Genomic DNA, 16,720 nt, shown 5'->3' with positions numbered 1-16,720 from the left:
CCACATGGGAGACTGAGAAATTTACATTACTTCAGTATCCAGCAACAGCAGAGGATAAAACTTGGTGATGCACAAGCTGCCTTCCTCTCCTGTATCAGCCTATCTTTATTCCTGGCTGATACCAGACAGTGAGGAGTTCTCATTGCATTGGTTCTCCAGATAAAGACATTTAAGTCTTGCAAGAAAAGCTTGGGGACTGCTAAAGCCATAAATAAAGGGTACCAATACCATTTTTCATCGACATCTCTCTATCAGTGTATTTCTTCTTTTTCTTCCATCCCTGCAGTGATATCAACCTTCAAAAACCTTGACCTTCCATGAACCTTACTACACAAAGCACCATGTTATTGTACATCCTCATATGATCAAAATTTATACCAAAAGTCCTTCTCACATACTACCTCACTGTGAAGACCTTCCACAGTCTCTCTGAAGCCTGCCCATGCATTTTTAACATTTAAAGACAAACACACACCCAAAGGAAGCAACTAATTTACTCTGTGTCCATAATCCTTACTATATTCTCTGCACCAAAGCACAGTGCTCTCCCCTAAAATGTGCATTAAGCCTTCCATTTAGATGCCAAACCTTCTGAATATAGAACTTAAGAGTCTTCTCATGGAGCACCAGCCCCACTCTGGGATACAACAAAGTAAAGTAACTATGACAATAATAATAACTAACACTAATCACTATCATTGACCCTAAACTCTGTGAATCTGTTCTGCTTTTGCAGCTGCGCTGTTTCTTCTGAGGCACCAGTGGTGCTGCCAGCAGCCTAAATGTTAGTATTAATTCAACCCACCCTTCCTATCCAACAAAAAGTAGCCTATCTCCAGATCTGCATAGCTTCTGCATTTGTGATGGCTGACCCCCAAAAAGAGATAGAAGGAGAACAAAAGTCACCAAAGTTACCAAAATATACAATATAGCTACTGTTTCAAACAAACAGGTTTGAAGCCAATACAATTTCTAACAATATCATCCAATGTTTTATTTGCTTTAAAGTTGTCCTCCTTTATTGGAAACAATAAGCCTTCCAAAACAAAGCAAAATAACACAAAACCAAAAAAAAAATTTTAAAAAGAGAGAGAGAAAAAACATCCCTCACTTCACGTTTAAAATTATTTACTATAGCTTTAAAAGTAACAAATGAAGCACTTGAGTCTCAGATGTGCAACCAGTAGGGAGTTGGCTCGATGCATCAGTTTTTACACCTCTTGCAGTTAAATCAGAGATCCAAATGCAAAATCTAGCACTCAGAGGTGAACTTATAACACTCCCTGGAGGAGTGTGTCCATAAACCATTCACTGGATTACACTCATCCATACAGTACTTTATTTTATAAATCCACTCCCCAACAAAAAAAAAAGTAAAAAGGGAAGGGAAAAAAAGAAAAGAAATCTTAACTAAGGTGAAGTTAAGGTTGTATAAACTATATATCATTTTTGTCATCACATGTCTAAATCTCTGCTTTCCTTTTTGAGATTTCATTAGTACAACTTTCCGGTGTTTTTATCTCAAATGGATTTGTTTCTCCAAATTTGCGTCTTGGCCAGCAAAGGGATCCAAGAACACCCAGTGACATATGTGGCACGGCCACGCGTGGCGCAGGAGCACTCCCAGGCCTTTGGGGCGTGCTCAGCACAGCTACAACACTTTCAAAAACTGCTGCGCTGACTTTTCTGTGGAATGTCCTCAGTGACAGCTTTTTGGGAGTTTCACATTACGCCTCATGTTCTTATGAGTCTTCCAGACATGAAGTCTTTCGCAATGGATTTCATAGAGTCATGGAAGCATTCAGGTTGGAAAAGATCTCTAAGATCATCAAGTCCAGCTATTAACCCAGCACTGCCAAGCCCACCACTAAATCGTGTCCCTAAGTGCCACATCTAGACATCCCGCAAATACCTCCAGGCTTGGTGATTCAGCCACCACACTAGGCAGCCTGTTCCAACACTTGACAACCCTTTCTGTAAAAATTTTTTTCTTAATATCCAATCTAAACCTCCCCTGGTACAACCTGAGGCCATTTCCTCTCATCCCACTGCTTGTTACTTGGGAGAAGAGACCAACCCCCACCTGGCTACAACCTCCTTTCAGGTAGTTATAGAGAGTGCTAAAGTCTCTCCTGAGCCTCTTCTTCTCCAGGCAAAACAGTCCCTGTGCTCTTTCAGCTGCTCCTCATAGGCATTATGCTCTAGAGCCTTCACCAGCTTCCTTCTCTTCCCTGAATGTGGTCCGGCTCCTGGAGAGTGTATGTAAACGTGCAGGCACTGTGTGTGCATACCCACACACACGAACAGGTGCACACAGACACACAGGAACACACACACAGTCTGGGGCTAGAACTAGAATGGGTAAAGATCAGTGTAGCTTCACTGAATTCAAAGGAATATCCATCAGATGAGAAAACCTGAGGACAGTGAACCTGCGTGATGGCCTACTGACTATTTCAAAGTTGACAGAACATAAAAAATGTGAAGCTTTCCGAGGTCCTTCATGATTAAAAAAAGGAAGCACATGCACTAGTAACAGAAAGAGTGGGAGTTTATTCCAATAAATACCATTCTCTTCACTGACTAACACACAGCTTCTTCCATGTCTCTTGTTTTATTAAAATTGCAGAATGGGTGGCTTCTGTGGCTTAATAGCAGTGTTTGATTAGACAGCCTCCACTGACCATAACTTGTTTCTCTTTTGGAATATGACAGTTATCCAGATTTTCTACATTTACTGTAATTTCTCAGCTATGTCTGCATGGATTTATGCATGTTCCAGTAAAGCTTCCTTTGATTCTCTACTAGTTGTACACCACAGTCTAAAAACAATCATAAACACAGTTCTTAAAATGTGCATTAAGTTCTTAAGAATTTTTTAGCTGTCTTATAAAGTGACATTATTAAAAGAAATATTTGCAACTTTCAAATTTTGAAAACTTGCCATAATGCTCACCTCCCCCAGTTCAACTCAAACATAAAACGGAGTTCCTCTTCCAGTGGTTCAAGTTCATTAAAAATGTAAATAAACAAAAAACTCAGTTCCTCTACAGGTTCATCAAACTTTGATCAAGGCAGAGATCATTTTTCACACCATTATCTAAAACTGCACTCACAGTTCACCCTCAAGCCCCTTGCCTGCAGCCATGAAGATACACTCTTAGAACATACTGGATTTGCCACTGGAACGGCCAGCTCTCACAGATCCATTTCTTGCTGCAATGGGGATGGGATCAGCAGCAGGATCAGCTCACCTGCAGCTTTGCCTTCTGCTCCAGCTTTGGCTGACTCCAAACAATGGGTCAAACCAACAGCACTATCAGTGTCAAGTTGATCCATTGCACAAGTCCACATCGAGGAAAGATGTGCTCTGAGAATATGCAAAACTGTCTAAAAACTCAATTAGTCAGCACACATAATTATGCCCTCAAGTGTTAAGAAACTGCAAAGCTTTTTTGGTTATAAAATACATTGGGAATCTTAATGTTATGGTCAGTAAGATAACAGACCATTATTTATGCTGCATTTTATCTAGTCCTTGAATGCAGCTCCCCCATTCCTGATGTAAGATTTTCATTAGCCATTATACAGCTGAATGGGAAAGCCAAGCCAGAGAACCAAACCCACTCAAAGACACAACCACATTAATAAGTTGACAGCACATGCTATAAAATACAACTGCGGGCCTCTTACGTGAGTCACAACCAGTAACTTTTACAGCAGGACAGTCAATAAAGAGTAACCACCACCCCAAAACATTAAGAGTGTCTTGGTGAGCAATAACAGGTAATGGTTTGTTCGTCTGTTTACTGGCCAAGCTCTAGAGAATAATCTTCTCCAATTACACCGTTCTCACGCATCATGCCATACTTCAGTGACCACATCTCCGTGTCAATGGTTTTTAATTCTTTTATCTCCCCTAATCTTCTCGTTTAAAGAGCTACCCTAAGTCTTTGCTTACATCATTCTGCTGAATTTCCATTACCACGGAAAAACATCTGCCCCTATTAATTTTTTCAGTGTACTTTTGGTATGTTATTGCTTTTTTTAAAATCAACTAATAAAATCATATCAGAGAGTTTTTCAGTACAGCCTAAGCAAACACTGGTGTATGACTACAATGAGGTATAGTACAGTATGCAAGAGAAGTCAGAGGCTGAAATGAGAATACAATTTCCCATGAGAGAGTTCTATGTTCGAGCCATTTAACTTTAAAACTAGTTCAATATTTGAACAAGACACTATTTTATTCCCATTCAAAGTTTAAACACAGATCACTTCGAAATCAATCATAAATTCAAACCTCTTTATTTTAGAAACTGCTTCAATATTTAAAAGCTTTCTTTCTCCCTTTAATGTAACTGCACCTTCAAGGCTGCAGAAGCAGAACTGACTTTGAGATCCTTAAGAGCAATGCTATTTTCCTGCCAATACATACAAAAGGCAGTTCTAGGAAAAAGAAAAAACCCACAAAGGCGAGGCTGTGCTTTGCTTCAGAGTTTAAGAACAAAGTCTGGACAAAGAACACACAGCCTAGTCTTCAGCCCAAACTAAAGTAAATTAACTTGGTGCGGATGCTTTTCAGGGCACACCACCATAACTCCTGTTACTGCACTGCTTTTGTCCTCACCTGGGTGTAAGGAAAAACCAGATGAGTGGGATCAGTGTAGACGAAAACCAGCCCTCCTTTAGGATGGTACAGAGTGAGAAATCTGCAATTCAGAGGGAGGATGCAGAGCCCATTCTCCGCCGACACGGTGGCTGACAGTGCAGAAATGGACGGCTCCAGCTCTGCGACACAAAAAAAATATTTCAGCCTGGTGAAATTGCAACATTTCTCACCCATATATCATTTCCTTGTGATGATCTTAAGAGTTCTTGGGGGTGGATGTTACATTTGCTTGTTTTTAAACCTTAAAACTCATTCTTCAGATGGGCAACATACCATAGAGAGTCAGTGATGGAGAGGTGAAAGCAGGCGAGTTCCAGAACTGTGTCAGTGCCAGCTCTTTGGCACATGCCACTCTCATCCAACTAATTTCAGTACCAATTTGTTTCTAAAAATTATCTTTTGTGCCCTCATCTTTGTACAAAGCTCTTTTTCACAAGCCCAGAGCATACAGCTCAGCACAAATGTAACACTACAAAAATACTCATATCAAGTAGAAAAGACAAACTGATTGCTCTAAAGCAAACAGATCTATTAACCTCAGAGCTGCCCTGCTCTGGTTTCTGGTCAACTACAGTCTTCACAATCCAGTTAGAAGATCCCTTTAAAAAGGATTAAGCATCTGTACTATTAAGAGATCAAACAGAACATGAGAAAGAATTAGACTGCGTCTTTGTGATATCAATGCATTTAACCACCTATGGCTTTGTATGAATCCAGTAAGTATTATTTGGCTCTATATATAGCAACATGATAGACCTGGCTGCATGGGTAGTCATGCTGCTGCACCAGCATCTGAATGTCACCTTTCCCAGGAGAGGGCAGCTGTCATTCATAACCACCTCTCCTTAATTGAAAAATGAGGGGCCCCTATTTCCAGGGAGCCATAGGCCAAGAGCATTAGGCAATAAACGAGCTTTACTTTTTACGTACCTCCAAATAAAAAGAAGTCAGTTGTAATCAACACAGCATTAACATACTGTCTTGCAATATTTCACATAAAACATGTCACTGAAAACTCAGTATTGAGCAGGAAGGAATTTGATGAATCAAGCAGATGAAGCCAAGATGTAGTTATTAGATGCATTACATCTTTAGCACATCATCTGTAAAAATGTCCAGGGTAAACTAACGCTCCAGGGGAAACCTGACCTTTAAGAGGCTCCCTAATACTACATCTAAATTAATGTCAGTGACAGGCACTTCAATCTAAAATAGCAGGGTTCTTTCATTCTATCTACACTATCTATTCATCCATTTATTTGTGTGTAAATGTGTGTGTGCATAAATGGATTTGTGTCATTCTGCCACTGGGGGAGTGGGTGGGGGACGAAAAGAGCTCATCGTTTTTTTTATTTTATTATTTCTACTCCTTACTGCTCCTATGCATATTGTTAGTTTTGCGGGATTCATTCAGAATCTTTCCAGCATAAAAAAGGGTAGGAAAATTATTTTTTATAGGAACTAAGTATATTTCTCCAAGGAAGTATCAACCTTGAAAAACAAACATGCTTGAACTAGAGCAGGATGGAACTCTTGCAGCAATCAATAGAACAAGGAATTCTGAATTTGTTTTAAAGAGCTGGGCCAGGCTCTGACATGACCAGTGGTCAAGATAAAAATCATAATTGAGATCAATTCTGCTGTTTCAAAACAAAGCAGTGAAAATAAATTCAGTAGAAGATGCATTTCTGCCTTGGAGGAAAACAAACAAATGAAAAATACACTGCAGAATACTGATCATAGAATAAATTCATGGCTGTTAGTCAAATCAGCGCTAACTGTAGTGGCCAAACCTTCCCTCACTTCTATTTTTCATTCCACTTTGGAGGTTTTATGACCAAGGGATGAGGCCATTGCAAAGCAGCCACTCTGATGACTTCCCTTGCCGATACCTCAGAGAGGACCAAACCCACCAAGACCTGGCCTCCTTCCATTTCTCAGAGACAACTGCATAGTGGTGTTTTCAAGAGATATGTCTTCATGCAATAGAAGCTGAAACCAGTTCCTTGATGCAAAGGATTTACACCTTGCTCTGAAATGAGGACAATCACATTAGCTAAATCCTAGTGAAGTAAAATTGTTAAGTCCTTTCACATTTTGTTGATCAAGAACCCTTTTATTGGAATATTTTTCTTTTCAAACCTCTAATTGGTCTTTATGCTGTGGTGAGCTACTTCACGTTTTAGTTACTTTATGTGTGGTTATATTTTCTTACAAAGACACAATTGATCAGGAATTGCCATAATCCCACACAGAGAAGTAGTCCTAGAAGCACTGAGTGCATAAAACATTAATGTCAGTAGTGCAGACATGACAAGTTTCAACTCTCCTTTCAGCTAAACAATCTGCCTCTTTCATACTAACATCACTGCTCAGCCATGGGCTACATAAACAATGTCAAACCTGGTTTCAATATAAAGTGAGCCCATTAATGTTCCCACTAATATACATTTCCCAGTAACCACTCCATTAGATTGCTTAGTTCAAACTGCATGGTATATCCCATAACATATCAGCCAGCTCAGATTCACAAGCTCAAAAGATACAGATATTCTAAGTATTAAAAAAAAAACCCTTTCTCGTGTGTGCTCAAGAGCCCTGCTAATACAAAAACTCCCATGAGACTCTCAAGAAAACATGCCTGTGTGGAACACAGCCCTCCTCTGTTCACTGAGAGGTTTTTTTGGTTTTTGCTTTTTTTTGATTTTTGGATGATGGTCTTTCACTTAACTTCTTCACAGAGACTAAGTAAATGGATACAAAAATAAAGAGGTGCTGTTCAGAGCAGATAATCCTTTCTGTAATCTCAGATAATGTATCCAAGACCAGTGGATCCAGAGATGTTTCTCTTTAACCTATCCCCAAAGCAAGCCAGTTGTGAGGCTAAAAAGTTGAATGCACATGATGCAGAAATTCCCTGATTTAGTTCACTACAGACCCTCTGATTATAAAGCAAGACCCTATCCCAGACACATGAACTTTGTCTTTTCCCTCACACCCAGTGAGAGCACAGCAGCATCAGTCTCAGGGCAGAAGGACCTGAGAACTGCCCCACTGCAAGGGAACCTCACGTGAGCCTCCTTAACAAGCCCGTGGTCCCACAAAGCACATGCTGTACGAGCAGCGTGCTGCAGACAACATTACTGTGGCCTCCCATGTCAGCCTGGGTTACAGGGTGGTTTATTATGGGCTGGGGACCAATATCCTAGGAGCTCACACTTCCAATTTTCACGTTCAGCAGCTGGAAAGGCAAATATCCTCAGCCAGAAAGTTCATTAACCTTGAGATTTTCCACGGCCAGATTTCTTCAGTATTGCAGTAAGATGCAATTTTACATTTGGGTTATGGGTTTTTGAAGTATTTAATGTAGCTGGAAGCCAACAAATACCAGCTAACCTTATCCCTGAGCTTGATAGTGTGTTGTGCAAAATATAGCCACTTTGAAATAACATGGCTTTAAAACTGTTTATGCTTAACGCGGTGAAATTAAACACACTGAGTCAGACATGCTAACTTTTCTATGTTGTTGAGTAACACTTAATACCTTAAAGAAGTGAGAAACAGGAAAGAGACTCGGGGATTTAGAGAGCAGCAGGGAATTTCCATAAAGCCATCTGATTTCTCAGAAGAAAAAGAATGAAGGTTGAAAGTGAAATTGAATTTATCCTAGAAATACGTAATGCATGCCCCTCCAGTAATCAGACAATGGGGAGCACTCAGCATAGATAGAGGAAGGTCCAATCAATCTTAAATGAAACAATACCCACTTTGAAGTTCTCTGACTCTTCCAGGTTCACTAAACTTGACCCAGAATACATAAGTCTGGACTGGCACTGATCTCATAGGGCACATCCTCAGAAGGTGTAAATCTGAGCAACTCCACTGACCTCAAAAGTCTGCTGAGCCTCTAGCTCCAGGTGTCTGTCCGCAGTCATGAATTCCTAATTTCACAATGCTTTAACACACCTAAAAGAGCAGCAAAGGCTAAAGTTTTTGCACTTGTTGTTAAGTAAACAATTACTTAATATGTTAAATAAAATTATTAGCTGAAAATATTCTACATATTCTGATCAGCAGTTGAGATTTATCCCATACATTCAGGTTCAAAGTAATTTTGCTTTGGGCTTCAAAGTTCACTTTTAACTTCAGCCAGCTACCACTGTCAAGTTTCCAGGATAAAGTTCAATAAGGTTTACTTTCTAGTAAGAGTTCAGCCACTAACCTATACCACACACTTTTTCGTGTGCAGTGTGCCTACTGAAATGCAAGTCTTCAGAATATTGTGTTATGTCAGTGAGAACAAGGTCTGGCACAAAAACCCCGGTCAGGGCTATTTCAACCCTTCAACAGCCCAATTACTTATAGTATGTTAAACCTTCCAGCTCCATGAATGCAAAGCTGTTTGCACTCAGGCAGCCAGGGTTGCACTGATAGGGTTGTACATCGTGAATTATTTTGTCAAAATACAGTGCTTCAAATATAATTGCCAGAAGAGATGTAACATGCAGGCTTGCAGCCTCAAGTGCAATTTCCTGGCAACTGCAATGGTGCGAGCTTATGGATTAACACATGAGCGATTCCAGTTAAAAGTGATGCAGCAAGTCCATTAACGTTGGGTCTGACTAACATCCCCTCACACACAGGATTCCTTGAAACCAGAAATACAGTAAATCAACATGGAATAGATTCACTTGCAACATTTAGTATACAAGCGAAGATGCTACCAATTAGCTGTCTGTGTAACTCATTTTGGAAGATGGCATCTACTTTTTCTTTCCTTATCAGACTAGAAAAAGAGCATGTCCTGCAAGGCCTTCTCAATCTGCTGAAGTATGTACTCTAAAAGATGCCCAGAAACAGGATTCAAAGGTCCTTACCATGCTCTATTATTCTGCAGAGTTAAGGAAAGAGAACACCAACCAGAAAGAGAGTGTGTTAGAAACTGTTCTTCCTACAAATTCCTCCATCTCAACAGAAGCAGCATTTCAGGTGCTTTCTGCCTGTACAATAAAGAAATAATTTTCCATCACCACCATCAATTGATTTGTCTGAAATTTGCGTTCAATTCACCTTGCATCACACACTCCTATTCTTTCAAGAATTACAGCAGCATGCTATGAAAAAAAAATACAGAAATAATTACAAATACATGCCCCAACAACAGCATATCTTATGTTCTAGCTGGTGAATCACACCAAGCTCTGACATAATCACCTCCAAGGTTGTGCCTCTCCTACTAGCCATGTGCACAGTAAGCTGGTGGGACCTCAAATCATCATGGGCTTAGATGAAAAGACAAAGCAAAAAGCTGGATATACTCTTTTTCACAAAGTCAGGAAATAATTCGTGCAAGAGGAAGAAAAATTAGATACCACATCTAGATACATCACTGAGTGGGATACAGAGTCAAATGCTGGGGAAGTTGGGAGGTATTGCCAAAGAACTGTTTTGCCAGAAATCAGCCAGTTATCAGTTGTCATTAAGCTTTTTGATATCTGACACACATGGAAAGCATGCTACTTATAAGTATGCAATTATGTTATAGAAGTATTCCTTTTTTTTTTTTCCCCTTCCCTTTACCCATTTAAATATGTTGGTTTGACTAGACTGGAAAGCAAAGTCTCCCTCAATATTAACAGAATAGATGTGCTACAAAGTGAAGGTGTGCCAGACTGCTTGTAACATTTCTGTCATCAGAAAGTGATCTGAGAAGGGTATAGAAAAAAATTTGGTGTTCCTGTGCTATATAGCTGTAGGTTCCTATCAGGAACCTGATTCTCCCAAAAAGGTATAGAAAGAAACTGAAACACACAAGTGTAAACAGGTGTGAGGATTCAAAACCTGCTAATTTCCTGTGATTGACTAATAACTGAGCAATGCTGTTGCCTTACTTGTTAATATTTTATTGGAGACCATTTCCTTGAAATGGGATTGCTACAACCCATCAATTCATTATTTCAGCACCAAATTTTAAAAGACACCTATTGTCATCATCTTTTGTCTGGTTTTGGCCATTTAAATCTAGCATTGAGGGTTTCCCTCCCACACATACCATTCTAAGCAGCATAATACAATCTTCTTCTGCCACACCGCTTGGAGATTTAGGGGATCCACAGGAAGGAATAATCTGGTTTACCTAACCCATAGTGCAATTGATTCCACTTGGGTGGCTGACAGAGAGCTCACTTTTAATCTGCATCAATATTTCTTCCCTGCCAAAATGCCACTGCTGAGGTGCCACCAGCAACGCGTGTTGTGTAATCGAGACCACCGTGCTCGGGGCAGGCAGAAAACTGAAGGCTCCTCTGTGCCATGCAGACATGCCTACACTTGGAGAGGCAAAGCTGACTGCAAACTGCTTGAGCCACTTCCCTGTGAATTATTTTTACTTCTGTGGCTTGACTTCTTAATTTCCTCTCCCGCTCTTTTCAAGCCGATGCTGTAATACGGTCACACTGTAGAAATCTCAGTCAGTGCAATATTCTGTGGAGCCACACAGCCCTCTGATATTTAGGAGGCTGCTCCTGATTCATCAAGGCTTCCTTGATGCCTTACAACGTCTTGGCGGGGTCACAGGGTGCAGGCTGCAATTTCCTTCGCCTTTTTATTTGTAATAATCAGGAGTTTGGGGAGCGTGTATCCCTGTGTTTCCTGGCCGGCTCCAGGCATCACTGCATCACAGCGGCACCTGGTGGGACGGGGCAGGGCTGGAGCGCGCCGCTGCCCGCCCCGCAGCCCCAGCAGCGCCCAGACATCCACTACAAAACCAAAATTAGCCTTGCTTTGCTCTGGCAGGCCTTTCTAACATCTGTTGCTGTGAAAAGTTCAGAATTAATATCACTGAACCCTACCCTGGTATTTGCTAAAGAGATGCAAAATGCTGGATGGGGAGCAAGACTGCACAGTAAGCCACATCTTAGAAACAGCCTGCAACCCGAGGGATCTGGGAGATGCTGCACACAGCACCAAAAGGAAAAAATAACCTGATAAATAACTCATCTCCAAGGCCTCTCAACTTTTGATTCATTAGCCATCATTAAAAATTTATAAAAGTATATTAGAAGTAAAGCTCAGTTCAACCACCCACATGTATTCTAGCAACACTATGACACATTGAGCCCTTTTCTTTTGATTACTGCCTTCAATCTCATCATTTTTATTTTATGGGACGCAAAGCATCAAATTCAGCTTCAGAAATACAATGTTCAAAATATAGTGGCCAATAAATGTTTCATCTTTTTCACAAACTAGACCTTAAAGAGCTTCAGTTATTTATTTTTATAGCAGCAGCATACATAAGTGTATGACACAGTAAAGGATACTGATCTCTGAAGACCTCAGATTATCTTAAACTCCAGAAAATCAATATCAAATCCTGTGTTTACGGTACTTTTCATTATTTATTTTAGAGCCTAAGGAAGTGGACAGTGGAGACTGCCAGTTTTGTAGAAAAAGAACCCAGCAAAGTTCCAGTCAGATTTATAGGTCAAACACAACATTACGAAAGAAACCATTTGCCCCCAAGAGCTGAAATCACTGCTGCTCACCATAAGCAGAACACTTTTATTGAAAGTCTGCAGGCTGTTGCTACACCTCCATCTAATTTACTTCAGTCCTTACACCCTGGCCCACGCAGAGCCTGTGCAAAGTGAGCAAGGGCTCCCACACAGGTACAGCTGCCTTGGAGAGGCACTGGAATCTGCAGAGTGCAGCTGGAGCTGAGGGTGTTGCTGCGATCTCCAGATGCTCACACACCTCAGCATCGATGCAAATGAACACCAGGCATGTCAGACTGTGCCCACTGCTTTCAAGACTACCAGCACTTGATTAAATTTTCAAAAGTGCAAGTCCATGATGCACATGAGAAGAGGGGGGGGAAAGGAAGGAAAAGGAATGAAAGAAAAAGTTTGGAGAGCTTCAATCCTTAAAAACACTTGGATGCAGAGAGCATCCAAAGACAGAAATAAGGATTTTTATCTCTTAAAAAAAATCCACTCTGCATTGTGATTGCTGAGCCAACTGAAGAAGAAAACTACTAAGTTAGATCTGTATTAAGTATAACTTTAAATCCCAAATTAACTTAAGGAGGTTGATTAAGAACAGGAAGAAATAAAATCTTAAGGAGCGGACAAATGATCCTAAAAAAGTGCTGGTTTAAAATGCAAAAAAGGGCCATTAAAGTGAAAGGGGCTCTTACTATCTCTGACTGTGCTCAACATACTCCTAGAGCCAATCTCTCACTGCTATAATGATTCCAACACTGTTTTCCTGTATCTGAAATAAAAAAATGTAAAAGATAATTCTGATTGTAAGCATCCCTCTTTTCCCCTTGATTTTTCATATCAATATTAAAATGTATCAGAAAAATAGTATTGCTGCTATATACAATAGTACTGCATACTCTTTATATTAAATACTGTGATCTGATCTTGTGATAAGCAGAAGGTATAGATATGAAGAATTGTTAGAATAATTACAGGCACTGGAAGAGTCCTGCAGGGTAGGGACTGACGGGAATCCTTTTTAGCTTTAAGATGAGATATCTAATAGAAGGCATGTTTGAGGTTTACATGAGACATTAGACATTCCTATTTATAACATACAATTAATTTGTGGAATGCACTGCTACCACAGCACACTGACATCAAAAGTGCTGCAAAATTCAGATAAGGTTTAGATAGATAACGTGAAAATCACGTGTTGCACCAGAGCAGATTTAGGAAACATGAAGGATTTCAGCCTTTTTGCTACACAGCACAGACCAAAATCTACTGACACAATTTTTTAAAAAATTCAACAACAGTATTTGAAAGTATATTGTAGGGTTTTATGCACTTTTGTTTTAAATACCCAACTCCAGCCTGTCTCAAGAGAAAGGACAGCTTCTTAGATGGACCACTGGTTTGATCTGGTATGGCAAGTCCTATATTCTTATGCTCCTACCAGATAATCGGCAGTGATTTGAGTGACAATGGATGGGTACCAATCCTAGGGAAAAAATATTCTATCATTCTATTTCTCAGTGCACTGAACTGAATTATGTTAGGTTAAGTGTTGTCACACTGAATAATCTCATGCTGTATCACATGTCCAAAGACACATCTCAGTGTAATGTGTAGGACAGCGCACTCAAATTTGCTACAGATGTGAACTGAGGGGTGAGGGGGAATATAAACTTGAAGTCTAGTACAACTTACAGCATCTACCACAGTAGTAAAAACCATGTTAAAATATTTTAATTCAAAATGCTGTCTGACTCCAGAAACAGAAATTGCTCAAAGATATAAAACACTTTTCTTCCACCTCTCCTCAGCCTATCTAACTTCATATAATCACAAACTGTGCTTAATGTCAAAGAAATTCAAAGGCATCTCTGATTACAACACTTGGGAGGGTACAAGCGAACAGAAGAGCCCTTAGCTTCTTGGAAAAACTTAATCATAATAGGTCAATGCTACAAATTCATTACACTGAATTAAAGTACTTTATTTTGTCTATTAAACACAAGAACAAGCTCCCACAAGAGTCAGGAGTAATAGTCTCAAGTTTTCCCCACTCCTTGGACATTCAGGCTTGGTTTCTCTAACTTGGCTCTTTACATAGAAAAGATGGGACAAACTGCCTCAACTGCCTCTGAGATTACCATAATTTTTCATGGAATACAAAACGGGTAGGAAAACAGAAGACCCATGTGCCTACAACCCACACCACAATGCTCAAATGTTCATCCCTCCACATGAATAATTCTGTCTGCTAGTATTGCTCCTTTTTGCTACTTATGGCCACTAATTACAAATTCGAATAATTTTGTAAAGCACTCTTTTTGCAAAAGAGTCACTTTTGCAGAGCTTTCAATTTGCGTATGACAACTATAGGCAAAAGAACCCCCACCAAAACCTCCCAAGGCCCGTCCTCTATTTAGACAATGTAACCTGTTTAAGATGAACTCTTTCCTATCTAACCACCCAAAGTCCTTGGATATCCTTAGTGGCTTTAATCGCACATATTTCCAAACAGAAGCTGAGCAGGGATGAGCAGAGGACACTTCGGCACATGAAGGGGCCTTCTCTTGATGACTACCCAATGCAGACATCCCAGCCACTGTCCCCCAGACAGGAGAGCCCTGTCCCCAAGATGATGGGTAGGTGGCCATGGATGCCAGACAGGAGAAGCACTGTGTAAGCCACTGCCAGTCTTCCACCTCCCTGTTTCCAGGGGATTATGGGCAGACAGCTACTCACATCTGGCAGCTTGGAGAACTGAGACCTGAGACTGTATTTTAGTGTTTGCTTTTCAAATCATGCATTTAAAACAAGAATTTGAGGACTCCATAAAAGAAAGGCTTTTTACCAGCTCCTACAGCCCCACAGCTAGCAAGTCTCAGCACTGAGATTTCTCATTTAGCTTTTCATATGCTAACACTGAGATTCTCCAAAAAACATCTTGAGATTTGATGTCTGACATCTCCACTTGCTTTGAGAATCCTCATATCATGCACAAGAGAGTTTGACTTTAAAATAATAGTTCCTTATTATTATCGCATTCTGGAAGATTTTTATTGCAGAAGTTTATGTGGCTATTTTGTTACCTGCAAAGAACAACAGGTCAATAGTAGCCAAGAATTCCTTTCAAGGTGTAATTCAGCAGCCACCATGACTCGTCCCATTTTCTGCCATGGCAGTACTGCCATTTTGACCAGCTCTACACTGCCTTTGCTCTGCAATGCTGCAAGTAGTTCACAAATAAACAAAATGTTGCTGGCACCATCTGCTCCTTGGAAACCTGCCAATCATCATCCAAACCACTGAGAGGAGCTTGTGCTGGGATTTACTTTCCATCCATCCTTTCTGGAGGTTTGGCTGCTGCTGCTGTCCCCAGTAGCCCTACCAGCAGCTGTAAAATGAGCTTTGATCCATTTGTGGGGGAAAAAGTCTGCAATCTAGTAAAAATTTCCATCATACTCATTGAGATGACCTCTTGTCTCCTCAGTTTACAGCACATGTACATCACTGGGTCTGCAATGACCCAAAGTCATGGAACATTTTGTCCTCAGTACTTACAGCTAACCTGAACATCATGAACACAAGGAACAGATATAAAAGGTGTATTTTGCCAGTGATGAAATTCAGCCACTTTTGAAAATGGCAGAGCAGATCTTAGACACACAGAGTCCTTCATTAGTGTTTCAGAGATGAAGTAGGGGCTATGGTATATGAATTTCATAGTTGAGAGAAGATAGGAACTCACAAAGGACAATGTCACCAAATTTGTTCCACACAACAGAGTTAACAAATCTCCTTATAAAAATGTTATAGGATTCATATGTTAAGATATCTCAATATTGGAGGGGGGAAAAAAAGAGAAGGTAAAGAAAAGAAAAATGGGGCAGTGTGCCGTAATGCTACCAGGAAAGAAAATCCTCCATAAATTCCATACTGACACTGCTAACATTTATCTGAAATGCAGTTTATTAATTTATCATAATCAATAATAGCCAGTTTATGAGATCACAAATGCACAGTTCACCTCATTTATACTTATTTGTAATTTATGCACACAAAGCATCATTTTGTTCTACTATTCTTCACACTACAGCTTGTTTGGGTTTTTTTACTACAATTGATATTGCATTGCTAATGTCTCTGTGAGTCTCTATTTACTGTAACTCTTGGCTGCTTGTGTACAATGGCAGCAGGCTCTGGCTTCAGTGCTGTGACATATCTATTTAATTAACCCAGCTGTTCTCTCTACAGTGTGAAGCACCAAGCAACGACACCATACTGGAAAGCACAACTCATAAAACCAAAAAAAAAATTACAGTGCCACTTGGAAAATGAAACACAAATAAAGTCTGCTCAGGAAAAAAAAATACAGATAAACAAATCCCTGTCTGCCTTGACAGGCCTCTGCTATTCAGTGAGATACTGCACAATGTCGCTGAAGACTTTCAGAAGTACCATTTCTTATTTTAAATCCACCTCCTTCATCTTGAATAAAATTGGCAATTTATTTGCATGTGAACAAAAATGGACCATTTTCTTAAAAATA

The 16,720-nt window shown here is 40.1% G+C and overlaps 1 protein-coding gene across 4 annotated transcripts in view; it reads right to left on the bottom strand.

Annotated features, from left to right (window-relative positions):
• The window catches only part of RARB (retinoic acid receptor beta), a 321,962-nt gene that overhangs the window by 255,085 nt on the left and 50,157 nt on the right, over nt 1-16,720 (bottom strand). Inside the window, exon 3 of one of the 4 annotated variants that reach the window (XM_058042289.1) lies at nt 4,631-4,791. The exons of the other annotated variants lie outside the window; for them this stretch is intronic. The gene's annotated coding sequence lies outside the window, so the exon portion shown is untranslated. The remainder of the gene's footprint in view (nt 1-4,630; nt 4,792-16,720) is intronic. 4 annotated transcript variants of the gene reach the window in all.

Source organism: Melospiza georgiana, chromosome 1, assembly GCF_028018845.1.
Source record: "Melospiza georgiana isolate bMelGeo1 chromosome 1, bMelGeo1.pri, whole genome shotgun sequence".
NCBI classification, from domain to species: domain Eukaryota; kingdom Metazoa; phylum Chordata; class Aves; order Passeriformes; family Passerellidae; genus Melospiza; species Melospiza georgiana.
Note: the sequence above shows the minus strand (reverse complement) of the source record. Positions and strands in the feature narration are given on the sequence as shown.